Genomic DNA, 12,639 nt, shown 5'->3' with positions numbered 1-12,639 from the left:
TAAAAAATTTCAAAAACAAATGCATACATGAGTGAGGTCAAAAAATTCCATATTTTTGGAGAGGTATAATAAAGCAAACCATAAGAATATCATTCACTTGACCTGACAAGTCAGTGAAAATTTCACAGAATAAAAAGTTGATGCAAACCCGCCCCAAATTTATAGATGCATTATTCATGTACGAAGGCCATTTTTCAGAACACGTGATGTTAACAGTGCTAACACAGGCCCTTTCCCTGGGTAATAATTTTGAAATACATGATGTACTTAATAGTTTAGATGCTGTTCAAAATAGCTTTCATCCAATCAGTTTTTGATGTATTCTACTTGCCTTAGGTGACAGGGTACGCTTTTTTTGTTTACTATTTAAAGATATGGATATATTTGTGAACTGGGTGTTTTGGGCTTGTGTTGTTCTTGAAACTGATGTCAGGCATGTACACCTTCCATAGTTACTCTGCAGTATGTTGATAGTGAAACACCAATAGTCAGCTAGGAAGAATAGATAACCTCCCATAGCAGTAAACAAATGGGTTTGGGGCAAGTAGAATATCTCAAAAATGGCTTGGATGACAACTATTTTCAATTGCATCAGCCTATTTAGTATACACTGTTTTGCAGAATTGTCATCTAGGAAAAAATGCTTGTTTTTGCATTGTAAGCATCACATGGCATCAAAAATGACCTTCGTACATGAAAATTGCAGGTAGAAATTTGGGGTTGAGGTGCAAAATTTTCTTCTGCTCCGAACTGCCATTGACTTCTTTGGTCAAGTGGATAATATTATTATGCTTTGTTTTAAGCATCACATGGCATCAAAAATGACCTTCGTACATGAAAATTGCAGGTAGAAATTTGGGGTTGAGGTGCAAAATTTTCTTCTGCTCCGAACTGCCATTGACTTCTTTGGTCAAGTGGATAATATTATTATGCTTTGTTTTAATACAGGTATCCAAAAATATGGACCTTTTTGACATCACTTGTGTATTGGATTTTTACAAATGATTTCTTATACTAGGTCGCTGATTGCGGCATTAAATTTATACATAAAAACTGGCCACTGCCCCCTTAAATCAACGTGTCTACTGCTGTATGTACCTAGCTCTACTTCCTAGCCGACAATTGGCATTACACTGACTACATACTGTGTAGTGACTACATGAGATTTACATGCCGGGCATCAATTTCAAGAACAACACAAACTCGAAAGACCAAATTCACAAACATATCCATATTATTACACAATACACATATTATTACACAATAATAACTCAAAAAGTCACATCATACCGATAAGGTTAGAAATTTGCCAGGGGCCAATATACGAAACTGTCCCCTGCCACCTTAAGTTAGGTACTATCCCCACCCCTTAACAATGTTTACGCTTTTATGCAAACGTTTCTGAAATTACTATTATATACATCACAGCGACATATATACCAATAGATCACATATTGTAAATATCACGCACCAGGTGCACTGACAGAGATAAAGACAGAAGGACAGACATAAAACAGGTACCGAGCTATAGAGATAAGTGAATAAAGCATACCAGTCTGCATATACTGCTGCCATAGAATAAACAGGATGATGACAAAGACAAATGGTATTACACATTTCCAACATCGAATCGTACGGTACACACGTATCATCTTATACAAATCTGTTGAAGAAAAAAGTAGTCGGTGTAATTATCTTTCTCGATATCAGCCTCTTTATCACTACCCAGCATTAATCTGATGTACAGGAAGACATGTCCATAATCTGTCCGTCTGCCTGTCGGTCTGCATGCATGCATGCATGTGTAATGTATGTATGTATGTATGTATGTATGTATGTATATATGTACGTCTCTCTGCGTGTGCGTGCGTGCGCGCGCGCGTGTGTTTGTGTGTATATATAATGACTAAATGATCCAAGGGAGAAGAATAATGCCAATTCCATGTGTATTCAGTTTTTATTTGTGGCCCCCCCCCCCCGAACCTCATGTATATAAGGTTCCAAGCCCTCAGCGTGCCCCAACCACCGTTAGCGGAAAATTGAAAAGCGTTATATATGTTAATGGTTCTCCCTCTCCCATTTGTTTTCATTGATTTATCGTAAAAATATGAAAAATTAACACTCACACACACACACACACATATATATTTATATATTTATATATTCATAATATATTATTTTTGTATTTTAGTGGATGCAAAATGATCCAAACATTTAAGTTGTAAAGTCTTTTGAATGAGAAATAATTACATGGTTATTTAAGCCTTAAAGGGTTTGGCTATTTATTACTGATTGATCAAACCTTTCTAACTTAATGCACGTGTTGAGTTTAAGGAAAATTCGTTTGCTGCTTTGTTATAAATAATATATGTACGTTTTGGGTTAACACAGAATGGCAATGTAGTTTTTAGCATTACATATTTATGAACTTGTATGGTCTTGGAAACAGTATAAGGGGAATAACTTTTTTGAATACGATTACTTTTCGATCAGAGCGTCAATAACGGTAAACACAATAAATAAATGAATTAAGAAATAAATTGTGATGATGACTATGACGATGATAACGATAATGAACGATGACGTTAATAATAATAATAATAATAATCGCATACCCAATGAACCTGTATTAGGTAGAATTGCACACAATCATAGACACTAATTTGATCAGAATTGCTAATTAAGGTTTCTGAAATGCCCGTTATCTTCAGAAAAAGTTGGATGGTAAAGGATCTCTCCATGAAACATTATCTGCACACAAATGATGCGTTCAATACATGCAACTTGGTCGTCCATATCTAAACTGAGGTGTGACCTACAATTTGATAAAGCTTAATGTAATTTGATTATCTAGGCCCCCTACCCCCGCATTTTCAGTAAGGATTATTTTAGCACACCTATATAAACCTTGAGCAATCATATTCTTTCTTTCCACCCACCTCCCCACCCACCTCCCCACCCAAACCTACACACACATGTATGTATGTATGTAGTTGTAGTTGTAGTTGTTGTAGGGTTTAACGCCATTTTTCAGCACACGATAGGCTATACATGGCGGCCAGTATTATTGGTGGAGTAAGAACCCGGGAAAACCCCAGAAAGAACCACCGACCCACTAGAAGCTACTGGCAAGCTTTCTTACATACCCACATGTAAGAAACGTAATGGAGAACGCTTTAGACGGCCCCATGTATGTATGTATGTTTGTATGTATGTACGCACGTACGTACGTACGTACGTATGTATGTATGTATGTGTATATATATATATATATATATATATATATATATATATATATATATATATATATATATATATATATATATATATATATATATATATATAACAATACCAAAATATTGAATTAAAGTAAAATAGTTACCTAGTTAGAATTTTGCTCTGCTCTCTAACTTGATCTGATCTCCTTTGAATGCACCAAGGCCATTTGAAGCACATTTAGATGTCAAATGCGACAGCTTGCGCAAAATGAAATCCCTCGCTTTCATGTGCCGATTGTTAAGAAATATGATTCTTCTAAACCGATTAGCATTTGTTAACATTGTAAGGGTCTCTTCTTTTGAAATCTGTGCAAAACTGTTCACATTAAATATATATTTATCCTATATTCGCACTGATATCGAAGTTCAGTTGCGTGCACAAATTTAAGCATATGAAAATACACCGACTCATTCAAATACAGCTATAAAGTGGCATATGTTGTCTCTAAAAAGAAAGTGACCTAGAAAGTAAGAAAGGAGATGTAACGTACAACACATTCTGTTATATATATTTTCAAAAGGACAAGTCTCCTAAAAATACGACTTGATGAGGGAAAAATACTTATGTTAAAAGACTAAGGACTTGATGGAAAATAACATAGATTTCTTTCCTTTATGATGTGCTAGAAATACGTATTTCACTCAATATTACTCCATCAACATGTCTCAGTTTCTTTTCATAGAATAAGACATTACGTGCTACACAATGCTGAGTTAGTAAAATTTAAAATAATACATGCAAAGGGCTATCCAATTTACCTGAGAAAATACTTAGAACCAGGCAATTCATATTAATCAATCATTTTATTTGTGAACTGGAAGATTACATAGAGGGAATCATTTTCTTTTACGATGGGTTGCCTCCGTACGATAAAGTAGATGACAAGTCAACTGTTGAACAAAATTTGAGTACCATTGTAATGAACGATAAAACGTATGTACTTGGGGATGGAAAGGATGATATGTATTGTTTAATTCTGCAAATTAGCAGACATTATCCCCATTAAAATAAAGAAATGAAGGAAAATGCGAGAATTACAGTAACTCTTGAGATTTTAAATATATATAAACAACAGGAGATTATACACGAACAGCGGGATAAGGCAACTATAGCAGAGACAATTACCTAGCATGAAATTACAGTACAACAGAGGAGAGATCAAAAGAGATAACATTAAAAGCTATGAAGATTACAATCAAGTCTATGATATTTTGAAAACGACTAAAGGCAACGAATAATACATAGATGTTGATGTAATCGTGAGGTCACTTAACATTCTTTTAAGTTTCATGCAAAGAAGGCACAGGTGCAGTGGACACATGTACTTCATCACCTATGTTATTTCAAATAATATATATTTCACTAAATATTATTTGGTTTGCTTATGGTTTTTTGAAACTCTTAAATCTGATTTTCGTACGCTTCAACATCAACTTACATAAATTATGTTTTTGGTTTGACAACGTCTACTGCATGTATATATTTCTTACTTCTCTCTCATGTTCTGTTCTGAATAATACTTTCACAGTTGGTGAAAAGGTTATATTCCTGAAGTCTTCTGTAACCATCATTACCTCGTCGTCAAACGTCTCACCGTGTCTAATGTTTGCATCTGTTTGTCCTCTTCGTAATCTTTGTTGCCTTTGTATAACGTCAGCCTGTAATTATAATCTTTTTAAGAATATGTCATTGTGATTGTGAATATTACACTATGAAGCATTGATGTGTGAACAGGAATTACCCATCTAACATATTGTAGCGCTCAACGTAGTACGATGATCCAGAATACAATCTAACTTTCACTTCGTTTTCACAAGATTGAAAAAGTCTTTCTTAATGATGCGAAAGCAATACATCACGCTGTCATCGTCAGCAGCAAATGCTTCCTCTTACAGAGAGTCTGCTTTGGTTTGCACAGGTCTTCCCATAGATAATCTAATGAAAATATGTCAACATTTCTTAGTCTGGATATGATCAAGGACCAGGAGGCAGATAAAGCTCAGAGTAAAGTAATACTTTTTTGCCTGCAACCTTTTCGCGAATTGTATAAAGAGCGGAAGAAGGAAGCCCATAGGTTAGACTATAAATATAAGAAACTCACATTTATAAATAGAGTATTGTACAGAACTTCTCACAGACATAGCAAAGTTACACTACAATTAGTTTAGCCCTCTGTATATCTAGAATTCAAGGGTACCAGCAGTACGTCATGGTCATTGGGCAATATAATATTATATTAGCCAGGATATGAAGCAGGCGTGGAACACAACAATAAAACCTATCCCAGTTGTATATGACGAACGTCAACGGTTGTTCGAAGTGCAGAGTTTTTGACCATTAAAAAAACTACCCCATGTAACTGCTCTAATCAGAGTGAGGTTGCTACAAACACATCCTTGATATCACTGATCATTTTACCAAATATTCTCAAACTGTACCGACTCTAAATTAAGCAGCCAAAACCAAAGAAACTTTCTGAAAACTTTGCTTTGCTTTTTGGATGCCCGCAAAGACTTTACAGCTGCGAAGGGGCAAATTTCTGGCGATCTATGACGAACACATTAGTTGAGACCAGAGAACAATTGATTAGATTTATGGGGACAGGCGCGTATCAAATCGCCATACCGCCATGATCAGTAATGTCTTTTCGAGGGGAGAATTTCACTCTTACTCAAGTATTCGTTTATTTAGCCAACAGCAGACTGGTGGCAACAAAAGCTAACTTCGATTCCATAGTGTAAATGTCAAGATTGAAAGATCGCAGAACACTGTTACTCAAACTACAAGGTCAAGTTGACCCCGACTTTGGCTCCTGCGACGTATTATCTCTGAGACGTATTCGAAGACGTATCCTGCAACGTATTAATTCTGAGATGTATCCTGTGACTTATCTGTGAATCTACGTGCTACGCACGGAGTTGAGGATCGAAAGAGGCAAAACAGAGGGAGGTCGAAGGAACAGCTACAGTGGAAGTGGAGTGAACGGAGAAGCAGGTTATGCAATTGTACAAGGCATTGACTTCGATTAATCGCTCGATCCTATGATGAACTAAATCTATCAGTAAAACGGATCGGCTACGTTATATAAATATACTTGTGTTCTTTGTAATTCGGTGAAAGTGTTATTTCTAGAAGCAGAGTATATGCCTGATGTAATGAATTCTCACAATTGTTTTTTGTAATTGATTACAATGTTGTTTACATGTACGGGGGCTGGTGTTTGTCGCTTCTATATCTTTGTTCAGATCTCTATCTATTCCACCTATGAGTTTCACCACTTATATTTGTATTTACTCGAACCGGGCAATAACATCGAGGGTGGTCAACCTCTAGATAATGAGAACGAAATTAAGCGGATACCTTGAAAGAATGTACAATCTGCCAACCCATACACATATTGCAACAAGAAAGGACTTTGTGTAAAGTTTCTACAAAGTGGACCCGTGGGTACGCTTACAACTGCAATCAGGGAAGAAATATTAAACGTGGAGCCAAGAAGGAATTACAGGATCTTGCTCTAGTAGAAAACAAAATTCAAATCATCTCATATCATCCGAGCCGTTTGATCAAAACTTGCAGGACAAGTTAGAAACCACTGATGATAGCTGAAGAGCTGACTGATGTCCTATATTACACCATCTTGTTCATGCTTATAACGCAGTAAATGATGATAGTACGGGATATTTACCATATTATCAGATGTTTGACAGACACGCGCAGTTGGAAATCGACGCATGTATAGGTCTTTCATCCAAAACAGGTGATACACAATGGTCAAAAGCATATGCCGAAAAACGTAAGAACAGACTGCGATTGTATGCAAAACAGCTTAAAGGGCGCAAAATAAAATGACTAACGTGAATAAAGTCCGTTATGGTCTCAGTAACCAAGCGTCAAAACCTCATAAAGGTGACCGGTATATGTGGGGACTGTCGCTTAGTAAAGGAAATCTAAATTCGTTTACAAATGGAAAAAGAAACAGATTGTGATTAGTCAACCAAGCCCTCATGTATCTATCTTCAACGTAATAAAGGAAAGCGGAAAAGCGGCCAGTCCGAATTTTCACGAAATAACTTTGCTGATTTAATTGCGGGTTACATGTCTTTATCCTGTTAAGAGAAAGTAACATTTAAAAATACTTTCATTTATGGGACCTAATCTTTTAACACTTCCTTTCTCCCTAATTGGCACGAACCGTCTCCACATAGAGAGAATATCAGAGATATTAATAAATAATTTTATATTTGTACAATTAGTACACCAAAATACACTCAATATACAGGTATGCTTTATCGAGCTCTTTTAGGTCACATTGAACTATGTTCAATAACGAGTCACTTCACTGCTACTCGGAGCAATGAGTGTGATAGCGACTAGAATTGAAATTTAATGCCAGAATGGAAATCATTTAGCAAGATATCAGATATATAATGGGCTGTGCTTCCATCCTTGACACGTGGTGCCTGAGGCACGAATTTATATTGTTCAGGCGTGCTTAGAGCTTTCGGCAGATAATTAGTTTTACAGACGACACTTGGAAAGCCACGATTCAACGGATGGATCTATCGATACCAAGAAACAAACATCAGATGAGAACTTCTTTTCGTAAGATACAAACTACAGCGATTTTTTTTTTCAGCATCAGTGAAAATGATTCACCTTTAGAACGTGTAGGACAACATGTGTCTATATATTTTTCTTTCAATGCGCCAGCTGACAAGACTTTAAGAAAGATTGCTCTGTTGATAAAGAAGAGTCAATGATAATTTTAGTTGATCAATAATAATTACAAAGTGTACTGACCTCGAATACTGACCTTTAATAGTATGCATAATACATCAATACCGTGTCATTCGCCACGTTTCTTTTTATCTGACATCATTGGCTGCACGTATATAAACATAAATCAGTCCATTTTTGTTTTGTTATGCTTTTTGAATGCATCTCTCTCTCTCTCTCTCTCTCTCTCTCTCGGTTCCCAGGAGGAAGTCTGTTATTTCATATTTATTTTCGTGTGTGATGGGTGTGTGGGATGGTAGGAAAAATAACGACAAAGCAATACTTTTGATTGATTTACGTTTTCATATAAATAACTTATGTTTTTATATTTAAATACGAAATAGGATTTTTTTTTAAATTACCAGGAACAAATTATTACGTAAAGGAAATCGATAATCAAGTACTGATTTGTAAGCTGTATGGTAGAAATATACACCAATAATTCAAACTGTTTTCATGATATTGACAACGTCATATGATCTAGAGCCACTCGAGGGAATTTAACTACATGCTGAATATTTACTTTTTCAAATAATACATCTCGAAGTTATATTTCAGGATTTTTTGTATACTAGAGTTACTAAACCAAGCCACGTTACTTTAACTTGAATTAAGAGATTTCATATATGAATACGAGATCTTTTTGTTTTCAGAAGATTTTATGCTGTTAAAATCGATAACCCTGACGTCAAGGAAAGTGAGGAACGTTTTCTGGTGACAGGTACAATATACTATCCTTTGTTTTCATTGATACATTACACAATTTGGCATATGTAGGGACAACATTAGAGTAAATTATTGAATCATAAGTTTTGTCATTTCATTTAAATGATAGATTTGTATTACTCTGCGGTTTACACATACTTACTGAAGATAAACTAATGACGTAATATATATATTTATGTCGTTGTCTTTGCAGGTTTCTATGTTAAATTCCCCAAACGGTACATGGACGATCATTACAATAAAAGTGTGAATAGTTGTGATTATTTTAATTTTCGTATAATTTACACACTTTGTATTAAAAAAAAATAATAGATCTTTCTCTAACAGTTGGTCCTTTTAAAAGCCCCCCCCCACACATAGACATACAAACACACACACTGTCACACACAAAGACACGCACTTTGAAGCAACACAAATAGTGACATCTAGACAGTTTTTAACGACGGTATAAACATACACTGTGAAATGTAAAGAATTCAGGTCTCATGTTCCACCAAAGAAAGTGGCGGTCTTCACTACATATTTACAGCAACCGATATTAGAGACATTGAAAAGATAATTTCATCCTAAGGATGATGATCGTTTGATGCTATCCATCAGTCTCAAAAGTTGCAGCTCTCCTATCTGGATCGAGTTAGTACACCTACAGAATTAACACCTTCAACAATTAACTACAACATTCAACACGGTCAACAATTTAAGGACCAGTTATAGGTAGATGAACTCAACAATACGTAACATAGTATCGTCCAGATTAAAAACTACCAAGATCATATGTGTGTACCCCCTGCCATAGTCGCGACTAAAAGAAGAATGATACAGCAGAATGGAAGTAATTATGAAAAAGCACTAGTCGATCGGACAGAGCAAGACAAAATGAACAGACAATTCTTTGATTTAAGCAAGCATTTTCGAAGCGACAATGTGTAGAGTTCCTGAAATGCATTTCTAGAGCTATATCGAGCATGTCCCAACTTGAAACACGCAATAAGCAGATTTCTTGGCAAAAGTATTCGCAATTTAAAAGGGAATTGAAAAGAATGTCTACGCTCCTTTTTTTCGGGCACCTTAGCAAGTGTCAAATCATTCGTAAATTATCACCAGGTTTTGGACAAAAGCATGTCAAATTGCATTGATGAAACGTATAGACCATTAGTTACTAGAGATCGAGTAGGAACAACGTTCGTAATTGATGATAAATAAAAACATTCTCTTTCTTGACCGTTCGGTTTATATTTCCACTTACGCTGGCATTCTACTTAACTCATTATAGAATAATTCCAGTTATTAGGAATGAAATGACAATTTAATCCCACATAAAAGCATCTTGATTGTTTAATGCAATATTAATGATAAATAAATAACACGGTGTATCTACAGCTTCAGTATCGTTGGCCATGTAAAAACCACAAACATCGAAACCATAATTTAAAAATGATTCTAGTTTTTCTCCGATATTTGGAATATAGTTTGTTAAGACAGTTTGCCAGAAAGATTACGTTTAGTCAACGAAATATTCAGTACCTTTGCTGATTGCGCTGCGAGCGATTTTGGACACATATACCAAATGCTTTTAGATGAGAAAACCTACTCAAGATATTTAATACAATTTGCCTTCTCTATCTGACAAAACGAAAATACAAAGATTTATGTCCTCTAAAACATCATTCTTTAAAAAACCATACAACTATATTTGTTCTCGCAGTTTTATAATTAATTTTGAGATGTTGCAGTATTCTTTTAGAATTCTTTGAAGCTGAATAGCAGCTTCGGCAATGGCAACAAAGTCAACTGCATGCAGCAGTGCAAATGACTCAGCAAATTCAAATGTCACATAAAAATAATGAAATTAACATAGGCGACAAAACGCAACCTTGTTTTAAGCCATATGAGCATTTATATGTTTCTAACGAGCCGTTTGACGTTTTCTTTCAAGTTTGTACATTTGCATACATGTTTTTCAACGTCTTAAGTGTTTAATAGTTACATTACTAATTTCGGATAAAGTAAACTATCAATACAATAAAACGCTTGTTTATAATCAACGAAAAGAGCTTAAAATCTACATCTTTGTTTTATCCTCAGAAGCTCAAATATTAATGAGTCTAGGGAAAATATATTATGCACAGTGGAATATTTACTTCTTAAATCAGATTATTATTTACCTGAAATATCTTTTTAGTTGACACAGCCAGCTGATCTTTCGCTTATATCTGAAGTAAATATGTTGCTCCTGACTGGAAAAAGATTAATCCTTCTATAATTTTCAACCATAATTATGTTCCGGTATAGTAAATTGATACGATTAAAGCTGCTGCTCAACGCTTCAGTAAGTATACCAGATCAAATATTTTCTTGAAAATAGATCTTAGAATGGTTGCCATGATATTTAAAGTTGCCTTAAAAAACATCACTCCAGAGGTCATTAATACCACTTGTTTTCCCCGACTTCAACGTTTAATATCATGTTGCACGTCTTAGTAAATTATTTTACCGTCAAAATGTTTATGGAATTATTAGTTGTTTTGTTTAATCTGAACGTTTGATCCCTCTGATAATGTATATTCAATCATTCTAAACAGTACAAGTATCATCCGTTCGGATTATTTTCCATTCAGTATGGCATTTCAACATTTAAAAAGTCTCAATACGCACTTCGAAACTTTCAATAAAAGTGCCTTTTTAAGACTTGTCTTTCCTTCTGTTATGTATATTTTTTATTTGTACATCTTTATGAAGCCATGTTATATTATTATTTATCGAGCTTCCAAGTGCTTTATAGTCTGCATCATGCCAAGCTTTGTTTCTTTACCAGAAACCGAACACTTCTTTTATTGCTATCATTTTAATCTATGTTCATCCTCTGTGCTGATTTATAAATACACGCCATGAAAGAATGTAAAGTAGCATCGAGCTGATTATAACCTGTCATTGAGTGTGTTGTTAAGATTTTTCTGAAAGTGAAGAACTGACGTTTTGGAAAAAATATATTTCTTTCTATTTCATCTTATATGTATCAACAAATGTTGTGTGTGTTTTTAGATTTTTAAAGTGAAAAGATTTAATAGTTGGTGACATGTCGCTACGACGGCTGCAGTGTGGCAAAGTTATGTTGATGTATAGAACTTGAGTGGAAATTCATATTAAATTCTACGCTGAGGGTGGCCCGTATTGTAGTGTTGTACCAATAATATTTTGTAGAATCACAGTGATATTATTCCAGGTTTGAATTCACTGTAAATCCCAGCGAATGTCTCTGTCCAAGAAATACTATTTTTATGAGCACTCGGTATTTCCAATGAAAAATCACTTGAATTAGTTCATTTGAAGAAATAAATCCCAAATCAAGTATTTGCTGAACACAACAATGAGACAACTGATTCTTTATCAAGATCTTGTAGCATGAATGAATAATTTTCTCAGCAAGAGGGCTGTATGGTCTTCCACCTCACCTAAGGTCACAATTAGTCTTTTCTTTAAAAATATGGAAAATAACCTTCTAGAAGGTTCACAATGTTTACAGAATAAAAATCATCGTTATAATTAGAAGTCTGTTGCTAGAATTATAATATAAAATGTGTAGTAAACAACAGGTAAGGAATTTCCAAAGTTCAAGAGATAAACGTGTTTACTACAAAACAAAATCAAAAATTCAGGCAAGGTAGAAAATGAACTTAATTTTGTACAAGGTCAAGTCCAAACTACATTGTCACAATATCAATGGTGTATAATGAAATAAAAATAAGTAAATAAATAAAATCTAACAAACGATGTAATGAAATACACATATCAATAGTATGTACGCTGTAACGTTGATATACTATGAGATATACAACGTTTTTATTTAAAGGAAAC

Source organism: Sinohyriopsis cumingii, chromosome 9, assembly GCF_028554795.1.
Source record: "Sinohyriopsis cumingii isolate HCF-2022 chromosome 9, ASM2855479v2, whole genome shotgun sequence".
Classification (NCBI taxonomy): Eukaryota; Metazoa; Mollusca; class Bivalvia; order Unionida; family Unionidae; genus Sinohyriopsis; species Sinohyriopsis cumingii.
Note: the sequence above shows the minus strand (reverse complement) of the source record.